Here is a 15,765-nt window from a genome sequence, read left to right as displayed (position 1 = left end):
TAAATCTCATTATGTTGGTCTTCAGAAATCCTTTCTGAGAAGAAAGTAGGTGATGATTATAATGCAAATTGTGGTGTGCAAACTAAATATTATCTAGTAAGGTGCTATTCTGTTTCGATTTTATGATTCGTATTTTCTCAGATAGATAAGTCTACTGCATTCGTTTTAAAAATAAATAGTGTTATTGAGTTTCTATGCCTATTGTAGATTAGGTTAAAGTTATTTCTTTCATTTGTTTGTTTTTAATTTGTTGTTTAGTATAATATCATTTATATGTGGAAACGCAGGAGAGCACTCTCCTGCACTTTTTCCTCCTGGTTTGAAATTCTTATTTTATGCAGCGATTGCTTGCTCTGGAAAAGTGGGAGGAAAGGTGATTTGACCTGGTGTGACGTGGCTTTCTGGGTTCCCTGGCACCTCCTGTGGCCTTAATTTCACTTGATCAGTCTTGGCTTTCCTCTTGAGCCACTGTCCCCTCTCTTGCAAGATGCTGGTGCTCAGAACTGCTCGAACACCCCTTTGTGACAGTGCAGTCAGAAGCATAACTTTTCCTCAGCACGTGCAGCACCGAATGGAACTGTCTTCATGGCCAGGGTGGAGTCCCATGGCCACAGCAATGTGTTTGTGGGAAGGTTGATTACAGCCATGTTGGTAAATGAAGAGCTCCAGGAGCTGTGTGGTAACTAATGCTGTCTACCTGTGCCAGTCAATGGGGAGATGCTTGGTTTGGGAGAGAACATAATTCTCTATGGTTTTGAATTATGCAGCCCTTGAAGCAACACTTTTTGCAACACTCAGGGCAGAGGAAGTTTTATCAGTGTTATTCAGTCAGATTCGGACTAAGGCCACAGTACGGGGTGCTGCCTCACTGAGCTGTGGTCCTACAGGTCTGGTGGCAGTGGTACCCTTGAAGCACCTCACGGGATATTTTCCTTGACCAGCTTGGGAATCTGACAGCAAAAGTTTTTCAAGTCTTGCTTGATATTTATTGTGGAGATTTCCTCTGATTTCATTAGTGAAGTAATGTAATGTCAAAATTCATAACTATTCTCAAAAATAGATAAACAGGGAGGTAACAGCCTGAGGTTTTTGAACAGCCTATTATCCCTTCTTCCCTGGCTGACCCCATCATGAGGAGACTGTAAGGAACTGGGATGCAGAATGAAAAGTTTCAGACCAAATCCTTACAGACTTACTAGAATCCGTGTTATTGGTATCTGACAACAGATAGGAGAAAGTGTAATCTTCATATCAGCCCTGCTAAGGTATCAATGCATGATGAATATATTGAGAGAAAACTCTGAAACCCCTTGGAGGGAAATCTACAGCTGTCACCTTCAAGCTGTAACTAAACTTTTCAAGGAAAAAAGGGATTGAAATGTCAGGTGAAGTTTAATAAATGCATCTTTCAGTTAGTTACTTTTTCCATTTTCACTTGTTGAGTCTCAGAGAATGTCTCAAGTTGAAATGGATCCATAAGGATTGTGAAGTCCAACTCCTTGCTCCTTGCAGGACTACCTGTATCCAAAGACTTTTTTACACTGCTCACCATAGTGAATTTCTACAATTCTGTTTTGGAAGCAAAAACTAATCCAGTGATTTTTTGTTGTTGTTTTATAGTGTAAAGTATACGTAAAATCCTTGGTCATGTAAGAAATGGGTTTTATTTCCTAGGAGGCAGCCTGGGAATGTATTCAGATAAGGCACTGGGATACTGTTCCACCATTTAGTCTCAGCATGGATGATACCAGATAGGAGTGTTTATTGCAGGGTTTGTACACATTGCTTTTATCAGGCTATGAATTTATTTACAAAGAAATGTGGAAGGAAAAACAAATATAGTTGAGACAACAAAATGTGTACTGAGCTTAGGAATGCTTTTATCCATTCTCTCTTTATTTCTTTACCTACTTTGATTTTATGCCTTTCAGAATAGCATCCATCTGTCTGTAGGAAGTGCATTACTGTTTCTTTCTGACACTGTGCAAGTGATAAATACTAACAATATTTCCCCTGACCTGCAGTGGGAGTCAGGAGCACTTAGAGAAATGTACTTAGCGAAGCAGAAAAAGCCTCATATGATGATTGGAATTTTAGCCTTTGGAAGACTGTAACCACAATTTGCAAACGCATTTGCAAATTTCCTTGTGAAATAATTGAGAAGATGCAGAATGTTAAATTGGATGTATGGAAATATTTGAATTTTTTTTTTTCCTGTGTTTTGATTTCTTTTTTTTTTTTTTTTTTTAACTAGGAAATCTGTTTTATAAAGATCATCTTTTAAATATATCTACTATTAAATGAGATGTCATGGTGGTTATTTCTTAGTCCAAGCTTAGATCATTCCAGTGATGGATGCAGAATAATTAGATATCCTATTTCTTGTGTGATGGAGCCTTGTGAGATGTGATAGCTGTTCATCAGCAGGGGTAGTCTGCAAAATGTTTGAAGGACATGACAGAGGTCACTTTCTAAACAATCTGTCTACATTCTGTCAATATTTTTGTGTATCCATTTAGTTTATACTGCAGCATTTGAGTTTTCTTAGTCTATTTTTTTTTAATAAAAAAAGGAAAAAAATGTCGTATAATTAACAAGAGGTAGATATAGGGATTTTTTTCCCTAATTTTATTTTATTTTCCCATTACCATCTTCCCTTGCACAGCACAGAACAAGCTCAGACAGAAAGGATCCAGGTAGAAGACCACAGAAATATTCAGGATCTGGGTGGGCAGTCACTATTATCAGTAATTGTTACTGCAATAATCTACATTAGTTTATTGCAGATAAGTGTCTTGGCAGGGTTCTTTCATCCCTTGTGAATGGAAGCAGTCTGATCTTTGAGGGACAAGGAGGTGAACAGTAATAAATATGGCATCTGCATGTGAATAAAAGGTGTGAATGAAACAATACCAGTCCCCAGCCTCAGTCTGGTATCTGGAGAACAAACGTAAATGCTGTGTTGAAACAGCCCGGGCCGGGCATGCCATGGGTTACTGCTTTGTGTGGATAATGTAGATGCAGTGTTGAAGTAATGCTTTTGGACAGCTCAACCAGTATGTAAAAAAACTGTGTATGGTCTGTCTAACAGTAATTTCATTTCCAAAAGCCTTGAAAGTTTCCTTGGGGGGACAGGAAATGTCCAGTGGGGAAAAAAGCACTATAGCTGTATGCTGTTATGATAATAGGGAGTGACTTCAAAGGCAGGGACCCTCGTCAGTAGGTTTTGACCCAAAGCTCCGCTTGCCCTTAGTGCGGTTTCGTCTCTAGACTTACACGTAAAGGCTAGAAAAGCACATATGTTTATGCAAAAGACATGAACATTGGCTGCTAAGTAAGTGTCTGGCCTGCTGCCATCTTTGGGAAATCTACTACAATAGCGTATGTTGGCGAGAAAACATGTTTATGTAAATGACCAATTTGTCGACAAGGAATGCTGAGTGGGATTTGTCTCTCTGAGCATGCCTGAGGTTAGAAAACTGGAAGATTAGCCTCGTCAATAGTAATTACCCTGTCTTCTTCCAGCCCTTGCAGGGAAAGAATGATACCCTGAGCTCTTCACTGCTCACTACCTGCTGCCATGTGATAATTGCTTTGGCTCAATCAAACCTTAATTAAAATGTTATTGATAATTTGTCTGGAAAAGCAACACTTGCATACATTTCTTAATGGGAGGTCAAGTCATGTCTTCGTTTACCTTAATCAGCTAAAACTTCAACAGAAATTAATTAAAATTTACTGCGGTCTTTTTGCTTTCCTGTGGAGGTGTTGGTCACTAACAAAGGGTTCAGGATGATCTGCAAGGTCACACAGGGATGGCATGGAGAAAAGATGTGTATTTATACAGATAACACTTCACAAGTAGGATAACATAACAACTGCTTAGCAACTATAGCTGAGCTGAGCTAGATAAGTGATTTTAGTTCTTCTACATCACTTACATGAATTACTCTTGGATTTTGGTTCTGAAGTGTAACAATAAACAACTTTCATATAGTGTTCCAGTAGGAAAATAAACCCCATAGAGCCATATAGTAAAACTCAAAGCTGCTCAACTCGCCTGAGTTTGCATGAAATACATATTTCGAGGGACTTTGAAGAAAAATCACTGAGGTTGACTTCATTCAGGTCGCGTCATGAAGACAGGTTTTCTAAATCATAACATGTTTCTAATGTATCACTCTTTGTTTGGACCTTACAGAGTTAATTAAATAACGTCTTTCAGGTTCATTTTATTTGCTGAAAATCGTAGATCAATTTTGCCTTGGCGAAGTAGGTAAATTACATATGATTTCAGATTTGATTGCTATGTTAGACCTTAATAACCATTTGTATGTGTTTGAACCAGTAGTAGATGCATGTAGATGTTACAGATGCAAGTGGTCATAGAAATCCTGCTGCTTTCCTCCCTGGCAGCTCTGAATCGCATGTTGGAGAACATCACCATTTGGATCAGGTCTGTACCTGAAGGGAGCATACCTTGGCAAAAGGATCAGTGTGTGCAATGGTGCCAGTGTAAAACAAGGATTTTGTAGCAGCTATTATTATTGTATTTGTATAGTGTATTATTGTTGTATGTATACTTTTTTTGAGTTCCTGTTGAAAAAAGCCTTTGGAGATAATCTGTCATTGGCAATGCCCAGTCTGTCTTTTGTGCAATCTTTCAACAAATGTGTCCTCACCTGTCTTTGCAGGATGTATTTTGTAAACTGTGCCTCCTAGTTTTTGTCCAGCACATACAGGTCTTTGAATAAGCATCCTGCAAGTGTATAGGACATTGTCTGCACCTGCCTTTCCTGTGGGTTTTCACATTATATGGTCGATAATTAGTGGATTTCTGTATTGTGGCTTCGTTATGAGCTTGATGGAACTGGTGGGTTTGGTTCTGTAAAAAGTGGCAAGGTAGTATCTAACTAGAAAAGATATTGATGCCACAAGAAAATATTATAAGCACACTCTTAAATTTCTTCTAATACTTGCATATGAAGGACTAATTCAGTTAACTGCAGTTGTCCACAGGTACATCCTTATGTGTGTAATATTTTTTGGGAAAAAAAAAGTGAAAACTAGCACATTAACTTCAAATTAAATTTATTCAGAGCATATAAGCACTTTCAAAAGCTTAAAGATTGTGCCCAGGAAAAGCATTGGCTAGGTTCTGGTCTGACACCATTATCAATCATTCATTCTGTATTGATTTTAGAATTTTTTCCAGCTGTTATTTTAGAAGGCACAGTTTTTAATTTGTAGAATGATTTTTGTCTCAAGCCTCCATCTTCACATCAAAGTCTTAACATTCTGCTTGCTTTCATGATTGAGGCAAATCTCTCTGGAAAATTTATCCCAGTATATATCTATCTGATAGGGTGGGGATTTTCTTTGCTCTCATAAGTAGATTATGTAAAAGGCCTAAATTGAGTCTCATTAGTGATGGGTATTGGAAGGCCAGTCTCCTCATTCTCTCTGTACCAATAATTAGCAAAAAATGTTACTACAAGCTCCAATATGCTTTTGTGATCTATTTTTTGTAGCTGACACAACTGAAACACACTTCACACTTAAATGTTGTTCCCCATTATACCAGCGTGTTGTATAAATCATTAGCGGCCCTTATAATTTCCCTTTATTTTTGTGATTAGAAAGGTATTATCACCATCATCATCACCTCTACAGAAAAGTGTAACAGACAGGGAAGTGAAGAGGCTTCTTCATTGTGATTCCCTGGCAGAGAGTCAGCCCCAGATAATGACAGCTCCCGGAGCAGGATGGGTGGTCACTGGGGTACAGTTTGTGCTGCTCAAACACGCTGCCTTGCTAGGAAGAGAGGGAAGAAAGGGTTTAATAAGAATTACTCAGTGACCAGAGGCAGCTGCTTTAGGAAATGGAGCAGTATTTATTGTGAGGTGCATGTATCTGTTGTATTTTCTTGCCAAGGAAGTGAAAGCATAAGCATTCAGCCAGATTTCTATTTATTTGTATGCAGTTGAGGGGAATGTGCAATCTGTTTGGGGCTAAATCTCTGTGAGCAGAATGGCCATTTTTAGTTGCAAATCTACTTCCTTCTCCATCATATTTCTGTAATTCCTCATTTCTCTAGGCCTACTTCCCCGCTTTGAATCCACCTAGTAGGTGACCAGTTTCCAGACAGATTTTTTGCAATTGGTTTTGTTTCAGCTTTGGTGAGACCCACTTTTTAAGTAAGAAATCTGTTTGTATGTTAAACATATTTTGTGACCCCAGTGAAATCCTGCTTCAGCCTTTCTTCCAATATTCACTCCAGTAGTCACTGATATTTAAAGAAATAAAGTGAACACTAATGATATATTGAAGTCAGGCACTAGAAGTTGGTTTAAAAATTCAACATTTGTTTTAATTCCTAACTGTAATCTTCGTTTTGGATATAGTGCATTTTGCTTTTTGATGAGTAGCTTTTATAGTCTCACTAATATAAAACAATTACTCATCTTTGAAAGCAGCCATAGAAGACTATTATATCTTCTCCTTAACTTTTCTGAGGACTGTAGCCTTAGTAGTTCATGTTCATTTGCTCTCTTGTCTGTTCTCTTGTCTGTTTTCAGATTTAAGCCCACTTCAGCCCTCCTAAGCAACCAGTTTGCAAAATTTTTTTCTCATTAGTTGTATGATCTAAATTAATATTTGAAATGTGAAGCACATGGAGTGTGCCTTGGGCTCATCTGGTGTAATTTGTATTTCTCTGTGATTTTCTTTTTCCAGCTAAAACCAGATGAGGAAAAAACCTCAATGTTGTGTGTGTCATTTAACAGGAAAGTGAAAATGGAATCCAGAACTGATGTCCTCTTTTTAGCTTAAGCACAAATCAAGCTCAGGCTAAGATAAAAATGATCAACCCCTAAAGGATTGGGGGTTTTGCCATTAATATAGTGTCCTATTTTGTATTAACTACACTAGTTATAAAGAAAAAATATATTATGTAAATTATAGCTTAGCCTAAATGCTTTCCATTTAGCCTGTTACTTTGAGATTCTGCATTATTAGTCTGACGCTTTTGTGTCTCATCATAGTTTGACCAATGTGACATAAAAGTACTAGCAAATTTTTTGAAACTGCGTAATGTGTTTTTCTGTTATAGATAAGCTTCTCAAGTGCATACCGTATTAATAGAGAAGATCTGAAGGAGAATATAAAAATGTGCATGGTGTTTTGGATTCTAGTAGATGAAAAGTCCTAGGTACTTTGCATAGTGAAATTTTATCATCAAAAAAATTATCCACCTGGAATTCTTTGCAATGTCCATACCATGTAGCTGCACCATGTAGCTGTGCTTGTCAGATGATACAGCAGCCATCTAGTTCACTCCTTGACAAGCCTGAATGCATGAGAAAAGTCAAAATAAAGTAAATTAAATCAAGTGGAGCCTCCTGCCCTGGGAGGTTCTACAGTTCTATAGATTAAAGTCAAAGCTGTTTCCTAAAATTGCACTCCTGTGTTTGTTCCAGGACAGCATCTCACTGTAGTCAAGGTCATCCAATATGCCAAAGTTCTGTTATAGTCAAGATTTTATATATATATATATATATATATATATATATATATGTATATGTATATATATAAAGATTTTCTTAATTACAGTTTGTGAGCATAAAATCTTAAACCAGGATTTGCAGGGGGACATCAATCTATTTATTCAAGTGCTAATCATATTTGTTTTTACCAGCTGCTCAGGGTTGGAAGTTGCCTTTATTGATATTTGTGATACATTGTTTAGCTTGCAGATGATGTATAAAAGTTTTTCAGTACGTCCTATTATACTTTGTAGTAAGCTTTTTGTGCTCCTTCTAATAGGCACAATCTTTCCAATGAGTAGGAAATACAGATCTTCCAATAGAAGAATTTTTACAGCAGTGTTCTCCTGCCTAAGCCCCTTACCTGTTGTGCAACTGTCTACCGAAGAAATTTCAAAATTTCCCAAAACAATCACTGAGTGAGAAGGGAATGAAAAATTGTTGAAATAAAAGAGAGTAGTAGAGAGGATGTGCAGAAACAGACAAGCTTTTCTTTTGCTCTTCTTGCAAAGGTGTTTTATGTTCCTCCAAACATTTGTTTCTTTTTCAAACCTGGCCTCTAGCTGAAAGTTTGTTTTACATAATTGATTTTTTGGGGCAGGGAAACCCTAGATTACATAGCTTCTATTTTCTGGAGGACTCTCTTTGATAGTTAGTTCTGCTAGAACATTTTAAAGCATTTCAGCTACCAGGTGACTGGAAGAGTTTACAGGAGAACCTTATTTATTTTGAACCAGGACTCATGTTCTCTCAGTCCTGTAGTTATGGTTCATGAATTCTGAAAAACTTTGGGGAAGTAAACAAGGACAATACTACTTAGTTTAATGCACATACTAATTGAAGTTTTCCTTTTTCAAGGTACTAATATTTAAGGGAATGAGTCACAGTGGTCCATCTCAGAATGGGTTGGGTTCATGATTTTTGGAGTTTGTGGCAGTTGCTTGGTCATTTGGGACATGCTGAATTTTCAAACTGAACCTGAATAATGGCACTTGGCATGAAGTGATATGCCTTAGCAAGCAGAATCAATGTTATGTCTTTGCGCCCTTTAAGAAAAGGCTGTGGTTTAACTGGGCGTTTAATTTAAAGGTATTCTTTTTATGTTAAGGATTTCTGACATTGGTTACTTGCAAAAAGCCTCAAATACAACCCCAGAATCTCAGCAATGTAAGTTTTCTGAAAGTTTGATCATAGAATTATAAAATGGATGGAGTTAGAAGGCACCTTTCAGATCATCTAATTTCAACCCCTCTACCATAGGCAAGGACACCTTACAGTAGACCAGGTGGCTCAAAAACTCACCTTGAACACTTCCAGTTACGTTATTCCTTTTATAAGTAATTAACTTAATTTTTATATGTAATTAACTTACCATGGCTTTAAAGAAAAAGCCTTTATATTAGGACTTAATTAATTTAAATATTAGGCTCATTTTGAGTTTTAAAACTTCATTAAGTAATCACAGTAGAAATAGCAGAGTCCCACTGATTTTTCTGTTACTCATCTTAATTAAACACAACTAGGATAATTTTTAAGGTGACTAAATGACTTACAAGAATATGTATGAATGGAAAAGGTATGCTTGGATACCTTAGAAAAATATTATATCCTGTGCTTACTGTACTCTGTGACAATAATAAACTTTAGAAATTCATAGGCTAAAACATGCTGCAATCAAACCAAGCACCCTGGTCCATTCAGTAATGGTTTAGATAAGTCTTCATTTCTCAGAGCATAAGCATTTCTTTAAAAATGTTTAAAAAATGGTTAGATGAAACCACAAGAAGCCTTGAACATTTTGTCCTCTCTGTGTGATTTGCTGTAACACTCTGGCTGTTGTAAGCAGAACCAGAAGTAACAGGAATGTTTTAAACAGTCAGAGGAGTTGGAACATCCGTAAATAATCAAGAGGATGGAACTGACCTTGACTGAAGTTTGGGTTGTTATGTGGTCTTAAGCAGAATCTTATGTTTTGCTCTGCTTACATGCGAGTCTGATTCAAAGCTGAATCTTCCCATGTCCTCCACTGGGATTTGAATAGGTTTCAGATGGATCTCCCGTGGCTATTATGAAGGTTAATAAGTTAATGTTTGTGCAGTGCATAGAAAATGTGAGGTAATCCCTACCCGGTGAAGATGTTGAATTTAGATGCAGCTGTAGTCCAAGTATGGATGGAGAGAAGGGAGGGTGAAAGGTTGAAGCAAGTTACATATCTACACAATGATGACCGTGTCATATGAAGCACAAATATATACTGCTGTGTCTAGTAGTAATTGAGAAGCAATAGCCTCTTTAATCTTCCTTATCCAATAAATCTATCTTGCCTGAAATAAGCCTTCCAAAATTTTTAATGAGATGTAGCCTTTAAGTAGACAATTGTTTCATGCTCCTTGTACCTCATGAGTATGGTCTTATGTTCTTTAATAAGAACAGACTGCATCTTTGGAAAAGAAGTAACTCTCTTTGAAAAAATATTTAGGTAAACTTTTGTTGGATTATGCTAAATATTAGGGATTCAAGGTGAATGCTTTTATTTCGGGGCACTTTTTACCTGCATCTAGGCTAATGATGCTAGTGCATGGGGTTTTGTCTTACCTAAGCTATTCTAGATTTGCAAAAATTTGAGTATTTGTCAAAAGACCACCTGTACAAGTAAGATCACATCAGGGAATGAGATACTTTGGGGTAAGTTCTTTAAAAAGGCAGTTTACTTCCTAAGTCAAATAAATGCAACCCCATTGCATTTGGGTCCCTTGTCATAATATGCCACCTTTGAACCTGAAGGATTCTCTTTAGGGGAGGAAGCCAAGCAGGAGGGATGATGAAGATGGAAGAGGGCTGGACTTAGAGACTATTCAAAGGAAACTTCTTCTTTCACGTGGTGATTTTGTGTTTAGAATAGCAAAACCTGTTAGTATTCTTGGCTTATAGAGCAGTCCCTATGGGTATGTTAAAAGAGGAAAAAAGCATCGCATTAATTTTCACTTAGTGAGTACCTTTAAAGATGTTTGGCTTCTTGCTTTCTCTGACCCTTCCATGTAGAGAGTACCTTAAGAATCTGTAGCATCAGAAAAATCCATTGTTTAAACAAATGATTAATTTGCTTTTGCCTGGAAGCAGACGTACTGTTAAATTTTGCATTAAGCCATGAAGTTCTTCCTTTTTGTTATGGATTTTTTTAAAAAGAGAATGTTGTTTCCCTTGTTCTATTACCTGACATTTCCTTGCCTCAGTTTTTCAGCAAAGTTGCAATTGAGATCAGGGAGGGTAGTGAACTTTAGAAGTAAAAATCAGGGACAGCTGCGAGGTATGCTTTACAGCCAAAGAGGATCACTCATCATCTCTGCTTCTAAAAGCCATGGGGTAGCTTCTGTCCTATTCATGTCTTTGAAGAAAAATTTAAAGATAGCCAAAGATGCTGAGAAGCATTCTTTTAATCCTGCCTCTTCCACCAGCTGTTGAACAGAAGAGCTTACGGAATGTACTGAAGTGCTGTAATAAATAAACATATTTGGCAGTGGATAAAGTAGATTGGACACATCTCCCTCCAGAGATTAATAATACAGCCCTGTGTGGCAGCCAAGGGGGCCAGTTACGAATGATCAGAGCTGTTTGGAGCCCCCGGAAGATATTAACAACTGCATTTAATGCTTATGTAGCACTTTCACAATATTTAACTGGATTACTGAAGGCTTGTAACTTAAAGGCGACTTGAAACACAAGAGTAGCTGAAATCCATTAAAATAAAAAATGGCCACAAAGTAGCGCAGTGTTTCCTGTCTAAGCCTCGGGCTCTGCATCAAGAACATGACAAGGAACAAATATAACCAGAGGGCAGAAAGCTCCTCCTCTCTTTGGACACATCTAAGGACAAGAGTGCTCGAACAGGAGAAAAAGAAGACATAGGTCTTCTTGAACTTCAGCTTCATCAAATGTGAAGCTTGTTATGTACAGCGAGTCCAGCAGGTCATATACTAAGCAATCAAAAAAACCTCCAAGATGACATCATATTGATAGCAATGATAGATAAAGAACTTTTTAAACATGATAAGAAATTAAACTCAAATTCTTTCTATTGAAAATATAATCTGACCCTAACATGTTTGTAAAAAGGGTCAATAGGGAAGACATGAACTAAGGCTGAAATAAAGCCAGTCAATGTGAAAGGAAAAGTATATCATAGTCTATAAAACCGGGAAGAGCAGCCAAAAATTTGTTTTTCTGTTAGGTGGAAGTGAAGAAATCAGTAAAGGATTTTGGTGGTACAAAGAATCCTCTCCCTGGATTCCCTGCACGCTGATGGGGCTAAGAATTATATAGTACAAAACACTGAGCAACAGATCCTGAATAAACCTCCTGCTAATATGAGGCACAGACAAGATAGCAGGGCTTTGAAGTAAATCATATTAGACGTCTTTCGTAACACATTAATAGCAATGCATTATTGCCAGCAGATACCCTGGCAGTAGAAAATAAAATGCACAGATAACAAAAGTATGGGATCGTGCTGCATGTGTTGTCAAAGGGATGATCCAAGTATTTTTGATTGTCATTAAAGTTCCCTAGTATTTCCTAATATGGGACTTTTCAGTTGCTTATAGTTCTGGCTGGCTTTAGGTAAAATTTAGACTGAATTTTTATTTTTCATATCTGCCACTTGATTGTTTGAATATTAGGTAGTAAACGGTCTTTGAAGGTTAGGTATCAATCTTTTGCCAGGGAACAAAGGTGTGTGGGACTACATACAAGAAGGAAGGAAACATGTGCCTGAAGACTAATTTGTGATGACTACCTGAGATGCTGAGCCAAGACTGCACAAGCGAATTCAGTGTAAGTTTTGGCAATTACAGCTTCAGCATTTCTGGTCCTTATCTCTGGGACAGGAGTGCTGGAATATTAGAAGCTGAATAAACACATCAGGGAAAATGAGTGGGGTTTTATTGTAAACAAACAACATGTTGGAACCCAGTTTCAGTGACTTTACTTGTTTTGTACATTAGCATCTAGCTGCAGGAGTAAACCTACTGCATTCATTGGATCTGCTCATAGAGCAAGAGGTCTCTCGCTGTGAGTGAATGTAGAGAAGGGATTCTCTAGCACTAGACCAGACAGAAAAAAAATTAATATTTTCATGATTTCTTTCTGATTTTGAGGTAGTAGGAAATTATAGAAATGTGGAGGGAATAAATACTGAGGTAGCACATCAATATTTGGTTTCTTTAGGCAATATAAAAAGGAGTATTGTGATGCTAAGAGCACACTGCAAATACAGCCACACACAAACCATGTGAGCAGGTATATGCATGGCTGGCCAAACAAATAGAATTGTGCTCGGTCAACCTGATTAAATAGTGACACATTATGTGTTTCTTTCCAGCGAGACATGATGTGTGATTTCATCATACCACGTTACATGGGCTGGTAGTCAACGTAGGAGTACTTTCGGTGGAGGAACTCAGGAGGTTATGTTGTAAACACTAAGGAAAATATATTGTATCTGTATTTCTTCTTTATATTTGTGCATCTGTTTTTCCGACAGATGAAATATATTGCGTTTTATAAACATCAAATCAGTGTCCAATCAAATGTGCATTGAAATTTCATCTTCATCTTAGCCTTTTCTATTCTATGTAACTTGATTTCTTAACTTTTCTTCCAAACACAAAACCAGAAGACTATACTTTGTTTCCAGTAACAATCTTGAGTGGCTTTGTTCATATGTTTGTAACATGTATGTATAAAAGTGTATAGAACTCTGTAAGCACAAAACTCAAACCTATGTCCATAGTAATGATGAAAATTCAGTTGTTGCTTCAGTAAACATATACATGAGATGCAGTCCCCTATCTGCATCTACTTGCATGTGTAATTATGTGTGCAACTTTTTAAAAATTAAGTCATTCATTATGGTTACTCTGTCATTGACAAAATGGTCATTCATCTTAATGTTTCAAGAGCCTGCTTGACAGTATGTCCATTAGTATAATAGAGTTAGCAAGTTTATGATTACAAAAATTCTTCAGTCCCCTGGTAGTTGGGAGAGCTGATAACTTGTAGATAGTGCAGGGAGCACTGGAAGCATGACTACCTGAGTCTTTCTGGGTGAATTCAACTGCTGGAAGCTTATCTGTCCTTTGAAGACCTGTCATTTGCTTAGTTTTGGGGTTTGGAGGTTTTTTTAACTTGAAAAAAATGCAGAAAAATAGCATTTTCATGCCATAGTCCATAATCAAATTGATGAAAAGGCTAGAATAATCTTAGGTTTTCTTAATAACTAGAGGCTTCATATAACCAACATTTTCAAAAAGTCTTTTTTTACTGAAAACTTTCCTATGCTATAAATCAGTAATCTCCAAGACTTGCATTTGCTTAATTTTCTAAGCAAAGTAATTTGGCTCAAACATCACACTGAGATATTTTCACACTGCTAAGAGAAACTTGTAATTTTGGGGATTTGAGTCATACTATACATTCAAGGTGCAATTTTTTTTCTTTTTTTTTAATATATAAGGTACTGAATTAAATGTTGAAGTTCCTCATATTGAAAATATTCATAATAGTGTTGAGTCCTTACAATCAGGTATCTTAGTTGCTTCTCTGTATTGCTGCTGTGTATCAGGTTAATAGACTGCAGATTTATTTTTTCAGTGATTTTTCAGTTCAGCATATTAATTTATGAATATGCTGAAGCCTTTTGCATGCTATGCAGTTCGATTGCTTTCTTCTGAACTAGTTATTATACAAATCCAATGTGAAGTTCACTATCTGCATGATTTTTAAATTGATGCTATTTCTCAGCTTGTTTGGTGTCGGTTACTTTACTGAATGTGGTCTTTGCAGAAAACTATTTTACAACGTAATTAGAAATTAAAAAGAGAAACAAAAAGTGTATAAATGCCCTGTGACTTGGTGGAGGGTGTGCTAAAGTTATACTTTTCATGACTTTTTCTAGTAAAGGTTTCTATTCAATGGTGGAACCTCATAGCAGAACTCACTGGGAAGAGGCTGGTGTCTTTATTTTCATCATCCATGCGAGTCCTTCGTCTTGTACCATGCAGAGTCTGAGGGGATATCTTGCCTACTTCCAATTCCTTTTTCCCTTGCTACTATGAAATGGTGTTAAGTTAAGAATGTTTTTAGTGGATTGAAGGTTTATCTCAAGCCCTACATGGAGCTTATCAAATTATGAGTTTTTCTCTGGAATTTTGGTGAAAAAAAATTGGTTTAAAAGTTTTAAATCCATTTCAGAAACAGGCTTCATGTAAAATCCGTGCTTCTCTTCCATCCTCTTAATATCTGCTGAGATGTAACCTTATTTTTATTTGTTCAGTGGATTTTTTTTCTGCCACCTTGATTAAAATTGTGAAATAGCAATGAATTCTCACAGAATGTATCTGCACAATGTTTGGTAGTAATCATGTAATCTGTCTGATTCCATAGGTTGATTACAAAAGCAGGTGTTCAGACTGATTACATGAAACAGCTTCCCTTCTGCAAATAACTGTCATTAAGGAGCAAATTGTGCAAATTGTGCTCCATGCTAGTTTAATTCCAAAGTCGTTCCATTAAAATTAATGGAACATGTCTGGATTTCAACCAAGATGAGTTGTTTAGTGAACGGTTCAGATGGAAAACTGACAGCCATACGTATTTGTGATCTTACTGTATTTTTTTTTTCCCCAGCTGTTGTCCTAAAGCTAGAGAGAATGTTTTGGTTGAGCAGAGTTCATTTTCTGGGACACAGACTAAAGAAAGGACCTATGTAAATTGGAATTTTTAATTGTTTATTTTAAAGAGTGGATATTTCAAGTCTGGTACAAACAAAGTCTTTCACTGTGTTATGTAATTGATGGCACTGAAAATTTACTTGAAAATAGGCTTCGGAAAAAAATACAGCATATTTCATGAGCCTGATTTATTTGCCACTGTGTCCTCTGCAATTCTTAATGCGGTTAATGCTCCTTCTTGATAGCTGATGACCTTTCTTCAGCTGAAATATGATTCCATTAGTGTAGAGATAAATGGAGGCTACTTGGATACTAATGGTGTTCCAATGTCTTCTGATAAAACCTGAAGTATTTGTACACCCTGCCATGGTGGATTTGTGTGATACGATGTTGAGTAGGATGGTGTTAGTTTGACTCTCACCAGCCTCTCTTGATCTTTGGATTGTTCTGCTTTTTGAGATGAACTACATTTTACAGCGAAAGGGGACACATGC

At 36.9% G+C, this 15,765-nt stretch overlaps 1 protein-coding gene across 5 annotated transcripts in view; it reads left to right on the top strand.

Moving 5' to 3' along the window:
* Positions 1 to 15,765, top strand: part of SORCS2 (sortilin related VPS10 domain containing receptor 2) — a 546,714-nt gene that overhangs the window by 396,022 nt on the left and 134,927 nt on the right. The gene's annotated exons all lie outside the window — the stretch shown is intronic.

This window comes from Hirundo rustica, chromosome 5 (genome assembly GCF_015227805.2).
Source record: "Hirundo rustica isolate bHirRus1 chromosome 5, bHirRus1.pri.v3, whole genome shotgun sequence".
Classification (NCBI taxonomy): domain Eukaryota; kingdom Metazoa; phylum Chordata; class Aves; order Passeriformes; family Hirundinidae; genus Hirundo; species Hirundo rustica.
This window is presented reverse-complemented; position numbering and strand designations above follow the sequence as displayed.